The following is a 12555-nucleotide window of genomic DNA, read 5'->3' as shown; positions in this document are numbered from 1 at the left end:
TTTTCATAATTTAGTGACATATTGCGACATGTGTAAGCAAGTAAATATATATACATATATTTATGAGCAGCACATTCTGAAGATCCCTAAGGGCTAACTTGCGAACTTCTAATTAGCCGGTATTCGTAGACGAAGTTATTCTGAAAAGCAATATAAAGTATTTCAGAATTTCTAGTATAGATTTTCGGGGCCAAAGGCAGTTTTATATACATATATCAGTATATATAGCAGAGGAGACTGGGGAACGATGACCACCCTGTCTAATTATTTTTTGCGGCTTTCAAGTACCGGGAATTTCAAATCATTTTGATTTATCTTGAATATATTCATCATAATTTTTAAAAAAATTCTCTTCTGGGACATGACCCACCCTCTGAAAACTGACAGATTTTTTTCTTTTTTGTTGTTAAATATCTGCATGTCCTTTTTTCAAAATATCTTTTGTTACGAATCTTTTAAAATTTTGTTTACCCTAAAAATTAAATATTCAGAGGATTTTATCTAATAAATAGTGAAAAAAGTCAAAAAAGGCGACTGTCTGTAGTTGGTATTTAATTTTTTTCTGTTTGATGCTTACCCTGGTTAAAAATACTAATTGAGAAGAATTAAGAAGCAGTCATTCCATGCGCACTGTATATATATATATATATATATATATATATATATATATATATATATATATATATATATATATATAAACAAAAAAAATTTTAATTATTGAAAAGAATTCGAATTTCATCATTTTTAATTATTTTCGATCCATATTTTTAAACAGGGTAATAAATAAAGTAGTGGAATGATATTTTCTAATGATTAAAGTCTGAATTTTTCAAATTTGATTCTTTTCTATAATAATTAAAATATTTTGACTATTAATTGGGGAGTCGTATCTCAAAAATATGACATTATCAGGCCTATATAATTTTCATGGCAAATGCCGCGAAAATTCGACATTGTCATTTATAAAGTAATTTTTTTTATTTTAAAATTTTTTTCATTGTCCATCGTACCCCATGTATCTCATATTGCTCTAAAACTCGGTCCATATATCAAAACTCATGAAAAGATGACAAAAAAAAAAAATTTTGTTTTTGGCAATTTTTGAATAAGCCCGCCATGCCCACGGGGTCCATTATACCCCGGTCTATCCTGCTAACATTTAAAATTGATTTTATGTCATTGGAAAGCAATGAAATCATAATTTCGGATGTTCATATAAAAAATATCAACATGTAAAATTAAGTTCGCAAGCAGATAAATGCAGACAATTTCCTTTCTCCATTTCCTGTTAATTTAATTATATTTTTTCCGCTCGAAAATACTTTTTTCATTATTTATTTATAACACAAATTATAAAATTTTCAACGCATACATAATTCTTAATTTATGGGAAATCTCATCCTTAAATCGCGCGACGCAGCGGCAATATATATTTAACGTTGGAATAGCATTTCATTAGTGGTCTAATGGATAAATTATGCAATATCAAAGATTTATTAACTTATAACTAATAATATATTATTGCGCATGTTGAGTACAAAGAGCTCGCTATGTTTTATACTTATTCAAATATTTTTTTTTATGTAGAAAAAAGGGAAAGAGTAATTACAAGTGTATATATTTACAAACTTTGTAAATACACGTACATGTTATACTCAAATCAGGGAAAAGTTTAATTACCAGCATGTGCAAATAATTATATTTTTATTTTTCATCTGCTAGCTTGTGAGAAATTTCGTTATCTCTCGAGTTTTCCAGTACTTTCGGTATAATTATAAAACATGTTTTTTATAGAATAAATGTCCGCACTAAAATATATGTATATATAAAAAATCTATGACATATTTTTTTGCACGCATATATGTTATATATATCACATATTTTTCCACGCGGGAACATAGTGGCCGTTCATAAAATACGTCACGCAAAATTTTACTTCCCCCCCCCTCCTATTGCGTCACGAATGATACCCTCCCCCTATCCATGATTTATGGCAATTAATAGCGCAAATTTCTATATTTATATATACAAAAGTATGAAACGAATGACTTTCCATGGGAACAAAAAAAATTAAAACTTAAAAAAACTGAGAAAAATTTTCAAAATTTCTTGATGAGCAAACGTCACTTTCTTTAGACCCCCACCCCCCGTCACAGTAAGTGATACCCCCACCCCTATAAGTTTGAACGTATTTTATTAACGGCTCCATAATGAAAATAAAAAAATTCAAAACGATTTTTCTAAAAGTTGATTGTTGAGATTTTTTTAATTACCAAAAATACATTTAATTATTAATTATTAATCATAGGGTAGACGGCAAAAGAATGACTTATGACTTTGCAAAACTTATTATAGTCAATTGGCGCCATTATTTAAAAAGGATTATCTTAGTGAGACTTTCGTGTCAAATTCGTTCTTCAGATAAAATTTTTCCAGTCGGATTTTTTAGTAAAACTTTATCCCATAAAACTTTCTCAGATGAGATTACTGCAGTAAGACTTTTTACAAGTATTTTTTCATATTATTTTCGTTAACACATTCTTTATAAAAGTTTTAAAAGTAAATCGAAATTTCGTGTTATTTTTTGAAAATTTAATACGATTGCATATTTTGATTTTCATTATTATGGTTATGAGTAGTAGATTATAGAGGGTCTGCTACTGATGTGTGAGAAAAGCAATAAGCAAAAGATCATTAAACTAAGCAAGGTTTGTGGCGGTTGGTAAAATTCAGCCCTAACTTACGGTTAAACTCGTTCAACTACGGTTAACCTTTCAGAACACTTAACTTGGACGTCTGGTATGGCACCGGCTGTTAGAAATCTCCTCTGTCCGAAACTCAAATTATCGAATACGTTACTTCACTGGTAAATTTAACACTACAAAGTAAACAAATTATAACCAACATCATAGTATAGTTTAATGAAAAGCAATTTATTAATACTTTAATTGATTTTCCCATGAAAAAAATTTTTATGTAAAAATGGCCCGTGATAATTTTACACGGCCGTGTGGTGTGAAATAATGGTGTGAAAAATCCTCAGTGTTAATTTAACATATTGAGTGTATTTTTCACACCGAGTCCTAAAATTTTTAACAGTGCACCCCGGGTTATAATATCGAGCCTCATCAAACCCAAGTAAGCCTCAATCCAGCCTCACTGAGTAAAAAATGCATTTTGAGTCTCAATGGGTCAATATGATGCTCGACTATGTAATTTAAATTCGATTACTATTATTTGAGGCTCTCGAAATGCTTTTTTTGTTCAGTGAGGCTAGACTGAGGTTTGCTTGGGTTCGATGAGGCTACGCTGTGAAAAATTCCTATTAAATTTTACTATGGGTGCATTGTAACCCCGGACCATAAGGAAACTGGTACAAAATTTACGTCCCATAGTAAACGTATGCGCATAGGTCCCAATCGTGTTATCTGCGCATACTATTTACTATGGGACACTTGTAAATTTTGTACCAGTTTTCTTATGGTCCGGTGTTACAATGCGCCCATAGTAAAATTTGTTGGAAATTTTTCACAGTGTAGGAATTACCCAGTAAGACTTTAATAAACTCGCAGTTATAAAACTAATTAAATTTAAAAAAAGTCCGTATTTAAAAAATTTTTTGAATTAAATTCTAATTCAATGTCTTGATTAATCACAGAACATATATTTTTAAATAGTCACATTGTATTTTAATTTAAAATTATACTTTCATTTTTTTAATTATGTCTGCGATTCGATATTAATGTAAAGGAAGAGGGGGGGGGGTTAAACTTTTTTCTTATGCGATATGATATTTAAAGTGAGTAAAAAAAATTTTTTCATTTTTCGCGGGCAAAATGGGTTACCTTCTAAAAAAATGAAAAAAAAAAATTTTTTTGATATTAATTAGAAGTTGTTGCCTTAAAAAAAAATTACATTTCATATAATTATTAAATGCGAAAGAAGAAAAAAAAATTTTAATAGTTTTTATCATAAACCAAGTCATAAAAATTTTCGACTTACTTTTGATTTTTGAAAAAGTTCAATAAAAAAATTCAAAATAATGCTCAATTATATTTGCAAAAGTAATTTTTGAGTACAAAAAAAATATTAAAAAAAAACTTTTTTCATAAAATTTTCCCCCACCCCCTAGCCCATTTAACCCTTCCATCCTTAAGTAAATACATTTTATTAAATTACCAGTACGATTATCCTTAAAAATCTACTAAACTTTTACCTGCAAATAAAACTTTTTTTTCTTCTCACGAGTAATTTTTAGTATAAAAAAAAAAAGTCAACAAATATTTAATCTGCTATTTAAAATATCATAATTTTCATAGCTTAAGCCGCGTGGTTTTGTAGCTTCTACGCCTTTGGCAGCACCACAGCGGACTATTGGAGAACTTAAGCGCGGCAAAGCGTTGATTGGTTGTCGCATAGAGGTGCGTTCGATAGTCCGGCTTGAATCTAAAATATTCTGCAGCACCCTGCAGTACCCGGTAGGATCTCGAGCGTCAACTTACTCCGTAGTGACGCCAATTAAGTAAATTTACAACGCGCAAGTTTCTTAACTCGAAAATTTATTTTTAAAAATAAACAATTGCCGCGCTTAATATAATTTTCAAATTTTTAACTCTCGCGCCTCGAACTAATTCTCTTTATTTTAAATACTAACCCGTAATATTTTTACGAAGGTTACAACTGGCATCCGAGCATCGGAGCTGCTATTTTTCTCATCTTAATTCAGACGCTCAGTCGATTTTTTAAAAAATAAATCGATTTTTAAGTGAAAGTGAAAGTGCGTTATGTTTAATTATTTATAATTTATTTTGGTTTTTATTTTTTTTTTATTTACTCAGTGGAAGTGATCGATTTTGAGGATTTAATTTATTATTTTTGTTATCCTGGACGTAAAAACAAATTATTTGACTTTCATATATTTATTATGGTAAGTCATATGTATATATATATATATATATATATTTTTTTTTTTTTTTATATAAATCAATAATTATTTGTAATGGAAAAAAAAAAATTAGCGAGGGTTCACAGGTTGATTACACGCGAGAGTACAAGTGCATTGAACTCTATCCTTTGTAAGTGGCTCCCTTATATGTATATATATATTTATATATGTAAAATATACTGTACAGATCAATTTCTCTTAACATTCCCGAATTCTCATATATATTACATGAAATGAAAAATAAAACGATGCAATAAAAGCTATAAAATAATATGAGTGAATGCACATGAGACAAATTTAAAATTAAAAATATATGAATTGAAAATTAAAAATGGAAAAATAAAAAAAATGCACATATAGATTTTAAAATTTTATAAATGTGCATTTTTTTTAAATTTTATTTTATTTATATTTAATTGACTTTTTTTTAATTTTTAAAATTAATAATTGGCAGCTGAGTGTAAATGTAGCAGACATCAAATTTGAAAATTATAAATAAATAGAGCAAATAATTAATAAAATTAAATTTAAAAAAATGCACATACTGGTTTTTAAATTCTACAAATGTGCATTTTTTTTAAATTTCATTTTATTTATATTTAATTGGCTTTTTTTTAATTTTTTTTAATAATGATTGCTATGAGTGTGGATGTAGCAGACATTAGACAAATTTAAAATTATAAATAAATAAAGCAAATAATTAAAAAATTACAATTTAAAAAAAATGCACATTTAAAAAATTTTGAAATTGATAAGTGCATTTTTTATAAATGTTATTTTTTTAATTATTTATTCTATTAATTTATAATTTAAAATTTGTCTGATGTCTGCTACATTCACACTCAAAATAAAAACCATTAACTTTTTTTTTAAATGATAAATATATATATATAAATGTATATATGTTTTATAAAAAATATATAAAATAGTCTTAAATCACTAGATACAACAATAGCGTCCATTTTTATAAAATATCCATTGACTATTTGACAAATGATTCCTTTATATTTTTTACCCATCATTTTAACTCATTTTTTTTAAAGCTCACTCGGTTTTTTTCTTTATTTTTCATTTTTTATTCAACGTAATCCTTTCATGTATTCACTTTCTGTTCATGACTTGAAAGAAAAAAGAAATAGTTAATGGTTTTTATTTCTATTTTTTTTAAAAGTAAAAAAATTACTATTAAAGTAATTTATTACATGACTTAAATACCCGCGGAATTTATTTTTTTAAAATTATTTATTCACATAATTTTATTTTTGAATGATGAATACTTATAATTTATTTGCTGTTTTTAAAGTAAAAATTCAGTGGAATTTTAAAAAATACGTGATACCTTAATAAACTGACGTTTAATAATTTTTGGAAGTCATTTGAAATGATGAATTATAAAAAAAAAAATATTTTAAAAAATTGCACTTATAGTGTTTTTAATTTCCTACATGTGCATATTTTTAGTTTATTTTTTTTCTGTAATCAATTTGTTGAAAAAAAAATCCAAAGTTTCTCGTCTGCTAATTAAAGGATCACTCCTAACTTAAGGATCATAAAAAATACTGACAGTAAACAGAAAAAATTTTCTGTGTAAATTTTACTTTTGGGGTAAGAGATTAATTTTATGGATAGTTGAAGTAACAATAAAATTTAAGGATAAGGATAACAAAACAAAATAATGATAGACGTACATATTATACTAGTATCACTTTTAACAATGACAATATGACTGACTGATGCTTTAAACATTTCATGAGACTCTTGTTCTTCTCAAGTGTACTCGAAAGTGGTAGAGCAGACGTAGATAACCAACGGGAAACTAAATTCGAGGACATACAGGAACAAACTGATGAATATTCATATTATTTGTGGGCTAAGTCAACCCGTCATTGTTACTTAACTCAAAAGCATTGCACCAGTCCTGATTAATTTCAACAGAATTTTAAATAGTGGAATCTTAATTTAAATTTTTTACATATTCTATTAGTATATTATAAGGGCGAGGGGGGGGGGGGGGGGTAAACGGGGTTGTCATAAGTGATGTATAGATTTAACCCTAAAGTTAGCAGACAATTAGTAATTTTCGGAATTTTTTTTTAACAAATAAATTAGAAAAAAATAAAAACTAAAAATATGCACTTGTAGAAAATTTTAAAAACTACAGGTGCAATTTTTTTAAATATTTTTTTTTTATAATTTATTGTTAAAAAAAATTCTCGGGAGGAGTAAAAATTGACGCACCAAAAAATTTTTTTTATTTTTTTTTTGGGAAAAATTCATAAAAAATTACTAAATTTTTTTAGAAACCTTTGAGAAATCCTAGAGAAATCCTAGAGAAACCTAGATAAATCCTCGAGATATTCTAGAGAAACCTAGATAAATCCTAGAGATATCCTAGAGAAATTCTAGAGACATTCTAGTACTTTTTCAAAAGACTTATTTAGATAGAATTTAAATCCTAGAGAATCCGATAGGAATGTTATTATCATTAATTTTAAAAAAATTAGTAAAAATAATTATTTAAACATAACAAAGTCATTGCATCAATTAAAATAATTATTATATTTTAAATAAACATTCCGCTCGTGTAATAATGACCGTAATTATTATTATTTTATAAAAAATCTGTTGATTATTATTTATAGTCTCTCTATAACAAAATTTATTTAGTTTTTTTTTTTTCGGTTTAATAATTTTTTTTCTTGTCGAGTAAAGCTAAAAAATTCTTTTTGATTTCGCCGGACAAATTTTAGTAAAAAGTTGCAGGTAGTTTTTTACAGAAGGACAAGAATAAGCAATCACTAGATTTTTTTTACCGTTTAGCGTTCGCTCGGTCGTAAAGTAATTTTTGTTAAACGTTTTTTATTTTTTTCGGGCACGAATGCACATCAGACAATAGACATCAAATTATTAAACATAATTTTTATTATTTATGAGCAGACTTATAGACTGCAGCAAATTTTAATCACTCGAAAATGTTAAAAGTATCTGCAGTACTTTTCATACATTTAAAATAATAAAGTCGGCAAAATAAAATAATAATAATGTAAAAGAGACTGCTACTGCTATTTATTACTACTTATATATTGTAGTCACGTACAACACGTCTCTACTCGTCTGATACTGATTTTGGATTCCTTGGAGTACATGCTCTCGGTCAAAACGTGGTGCGCAGAGTTGACACTTGTAAAATCTAAATCATTAGTTTTTTTTTGTCTTAATTATTTATACGTAATTAACATTCAATTTTCCTCATTAACTTACTTGATACGCATTTCTAAAATTTCGAAAGTGTAACAATAATTTGAAAATAATATGAACAGGATAGATGCTAGACAATACTTTAAGAAAATGTAGAGTATACCGGGGTCGTAAAATTTCATCTGTTTTAAATAAAATAAAAATTTTAAGTTACTTTCATTCAATTTAACATTTTTTTGTAGTTTTGATTAACATGTGAAATTTGATCGAGTTTTGCCGATACTATTCCTTATTTAGACTATTTTCAAATTTGTTTCCATTAATTTTTAAGTCAGGCTTTGGTCGTCCGTAAATCAAAAACACGCTTTTTTCTCATAGTATATTGTCTTTTATTAATATCCGGACCAAAACCACTTTTTGAGTCTGTTTTTGAACGTCGTTAGATCAAAAACAGCTTAAAATTATAGTAAAAATTCAAAGAACGATCAAATAGATCAAAAACAGACCAATTATTCCAAAAACAGTCCAGTTAGACTATAATGATCAAAAAAAAATTCAAAGTTATTCCTATTCAATTTAACTTTTCTTAGATTTAAGTAACACGTGAAATTTAATCAAGTTTTGCCGGTACTATTCCTTATGTAGGCTTGTTTCCAATAATTATTAAGTCAGGCTTTGGTCGTCCGTAAATCAAAATCACACTTTTTTCTCATAGTATATTGTCTTTAATTAATATCCAGACCAAAACCACTTTTTGAGTCTGTTTTTGAACGTCGTTAGATCAAAAACAGCTTAAAATTTTAGTAAAAATTCAGAGAACGATCAAATAGTTCAAAAACAGACCAATTATTCCAAAAACAGTCTAGTTAGACTATAATGATCAAAAAAAAATTCAAAGTTATTTCTATTCAATTTTACTTTACTTAGATTTAAGTGAAATTTAGAACACGTGAAATTTAATCGAGTTTTGGCCGTACTGTTCCTTTTTAGACTTGTTTTCAATATTTATAGTCTAGTTTTGGTCGTTTCTACATCAAAATCACACTTGTTCCTTATAATATATCGCCTTCTTTTGTTTTATCAATACCAAAATCAAACTTTTACTGCCTATTTTCGTTATTAGTCTGTTTTGGGTCATCTTTAGATCAAAAACATTCAAAATTTTTATAAAAATTCAAAAACAGACCAATAAGTCCAATTAAAATCTAGTTAACTAAAACCAGATCAAATTTTTTGACGGGGCGCCATTGAAACTCCGAAGAACTTTAAATCAAAAGTATTTTTTGACTGCTAAGTTTAATAAACTGTTTTATTGTATTAGACATAAACTAAATGGCTTTTCCTCAAGCCGAATTTGCGAACATTCAGATTTACTTGTCTTAATAGTTTTTATTTTATATTTTTTCATTATTCCAAATTCAGTTTAGTCTATTTAAATTTTATAAGTATTTCATTTTTCTCCATGCATTTATTTTCAAGCTTTCATGAAATAATTAACGAGAATAATTACAATGTTAATTTAAATTTTCATAAATAATAAATAGTTAAATTTTGCATAAAAAGTTTTTCAAACATTTTACGTAATAACTTTTTCTCCATTCTATGCTAAAGTCATTTATTTCCAAATGCTCCATGTATTTATTTAAATTTAAAAAATTTAGTTTTTTAATATATATATATATATATAAGAATACTTATATATATTTAAATACTTTTCGTATAAACGTATTTCAATATAAATTAAATATTTAAAAAAATAACGAAAGATAAAGAACAAAGTAGTAAAAAAAATATTGAAATCGAGTAAATTTTATCGAATAGAAAGCGGTCTGTCAAGAAGAAAAGCACTCGATGAAAAAACTTTTCTCAGCGCGACTTTAAAGTAATTCTGAATGGATCGCAATTTGTGGCGACGGTATTCCGGCTTCCAAGTGAATTTCCTGTCGGCATCTACAATCTTTATAAGCATCAGCTTCCATACAGCTTTCAAAACTATAACCTTTTTTTCGAGTCACTCTGTCTCTTTTCTGTCACCCAAATACACCCCCGTCTCACTAGAGAAGAAAAGAGAATAAGCGAAAAGTGAAACAAAAAAGATAGAAAAAAAAAAAAAATACACAAACGATTCCCTCGTGATTTTGAAGCCTACCAATTAGTCTCAAGGCTTATCCTCCCAGGCTGCACATTATGTACGCGGGTATTACAAAAACCTTTTAAATTTTCTGTACGGACATCACACAAATAAGGGTGTGGTATATATTTATACCTGAACAATTATTTTTGAAAAAAATACACTTTTTTTTTTTTTTTTTTTTTTTTTTTTTTTTTGGGAAATTATCATTATTTACACTCATGCCAAAAAATAAAGGAACAGAAAAATTTTAGAAATTTTTTAGTGATTTTTGCAAGGCTGTAACTTTGTGAAAAATAATCGTATCGAGATATTTAAAAAATTTGTCCCAAAAAAGTTCATAGCAAATTTTCGAATTGGAGATAATTCTGAATTTTTAGTTGATCATTTTTGGAACTTTAAAAAAATTCAAAAGTATAGAGAGAAATTATTCTCGTTTGAAATTATATGATTTCTTAGTCAAGCCGGACCATTTTGGCCACCTGCAGAAATTGAAAAAAACACATGGAATAATTACCATGGTTACAATAATTTGTGATACAATTTTCCTTCGGTACCAAACATGGACCAGTTTTACTATGACACCATAACATTTCAAACAAGAAAAATTTCTTTGTACAGAAAAATTTTCAAGTCGAATTACTTTTGCTTAAACAATTCAAAAAAATGTTCCCAAAATTTCTTCTACTTAAAAATATTTTCAAAATTTCAAAAGTGATTAACTAAAAGTTTTACACAGGAACTTTTATTTTGTGTAATTTCTTTACTTGTATTCTTTTCATGTCGATACGGTACAAGAGTACATGTACATGTACATATACATATATATGTATATATGCTTTGATCAAACGTCGGTGCTTTTGAAGCGCGCATAGAGATTTTGTGTACAGTAGTAGCGGTCTAGTCCACGGACAGATAGCGTGTGAGTTTTTTTTCTTTCTTCACATACATATTACTATACCTGGCATACGTATAGTGTACGGTTATGGTTGAGAGGTGTATAGTAGAAGCATCAGAGATGAGAGTAGTAAGAGTGTGGTTCGGAGTTTTATTATATACATGGAGGGGATGGAACGTGGTTAGTTGACTTTCCCGAACGGCTTCTCTATACTCAGGGTGCGGTTAAGACCTCGAGGATAATACTATACTTATACTACCCGTAGTATTGGCTTCTTCCAATACAATTTACCTGTGTGCCATACTGACCAGGTGATTACGACCATACTTAAAAGATACTACGAATTATACTTACACTATTTTTATCTTCTTATATTCTTTTATAACAAGAATATATAACGAATACTAAGTAATGAGTGTCCTATGATATATACTTTTACCCTCTGCTGTAAAATATATCATGTTTATATAAATTTACATTAACTGAAATACTAGACTCAATGAAATTATAAATTTTAATTTATTTTTTTATTAATATCAAAGTTCGATGACCCAAAAACGGTAAATTTCTTAATTCAAATATTATTTTTATGTAATTGTGTAGATGTTATATCATTGTAGTGCAATATATATATGAATATATATAGATATTATGAATACGATTTAACGTGATGGGATTGGCAAAGGATTTTTAAGTGAGAGTACAGAATTCTCAACGTTTTCGCGTTCGAATTGTGCAATTATGCAAATATTCCTCAGTAATGCAGACTCTTGTTTTTTTTATCAATTTTCTTCAAAATTTACCTCTTTAAATCAATATTAAATAGACTAACTGACTCTTTTGCAGACGCTTAAATTTATGATAATATTTTCCCTCATGAATAGAACTAATAAACAATATGAAGCTACGGTAAACTGTTTTTGATGATTCAGTAGTTTTTTTTCGGAACAAAATTTAGTTTCCATTTAATTTTTTTTTTTTAAATTATTATTTTCTATTTTATTGTGATTCAATTTTACAGGAAGAGAGGGGGCGAAACGGGGTAGTCCAAAAAATATTTTTCTTAACATTTTAAAATCACTTTTGTAAATTCAAATTTCCCTATTTGCCCCCCCCCCTCCTGTTTAAAATTTTTATTGATTTGAATTTAAATTTAATTTTTAATGGATTCGAAAATTTGAATATTCATAATATTGAAAATAAAGTCTCCGAAAATCTGTTTTTAGACAAAAATTTCGAAAATGTCCATTCAAAAATTTAAAAACTCCTTGGCGCGAAGTTAAAAAAATTTAGTCTAGTAAAATATTGAATTTAATTATTTGAAAATAAAATCAAATGTCTATTGCTTTCACTATTCGTTTGAAATTTGTGTGCGCACTGAGG

At 27.4% G+C, this 12555-nt stretch overlaps 1 protein-coding gene across 6 annotated transcripts in view; it reads left to right on the top strand.

The window, feature by feature from the left end:
- LOC103573632 (protein turtle) overlaps window positions 1–12555 on the top strand; it is an 88420-nt gene that overhangs the window by 1092 nt on the left and 74773 nt on the right. For 5 of the 6 annotated variants that reach the window (XM_053742080.1, XM_053742077.1, XM_053742081.1 and 2 more), the window contains exon 1: window positions 4492–4927. The exons of the other annotated variant lie outside the window; for it this stretch is intronic. The gene's annotated coding sequence lies outside the window, so the exon portion shown is untranslated. Of the gene's footprint in view, window positions 1–4491; window positions 4928–12555 lie in introns of those variants that run through there. 6 annotated transcript variants of the gene reach the window in all.

The sequence above is a fragment of the Microplitis demolitor genome, chromosome 9 (assembly GCF_026212275.2).
Source record: "Microplitis demolitor isolate Queensland-Clemson2020A chromosome 9, iyMicDemo2.1a, whole genome shotgun sequence".
NCBI lineage: Eukaryota > Metazoa > Arthropoda > Insecta > Hymenoptera > Braconidae > Microplitis > Microplitis demolitor.
This window is presented reverse-complemented; position numbering and strand designations above follow the sequence as displayed.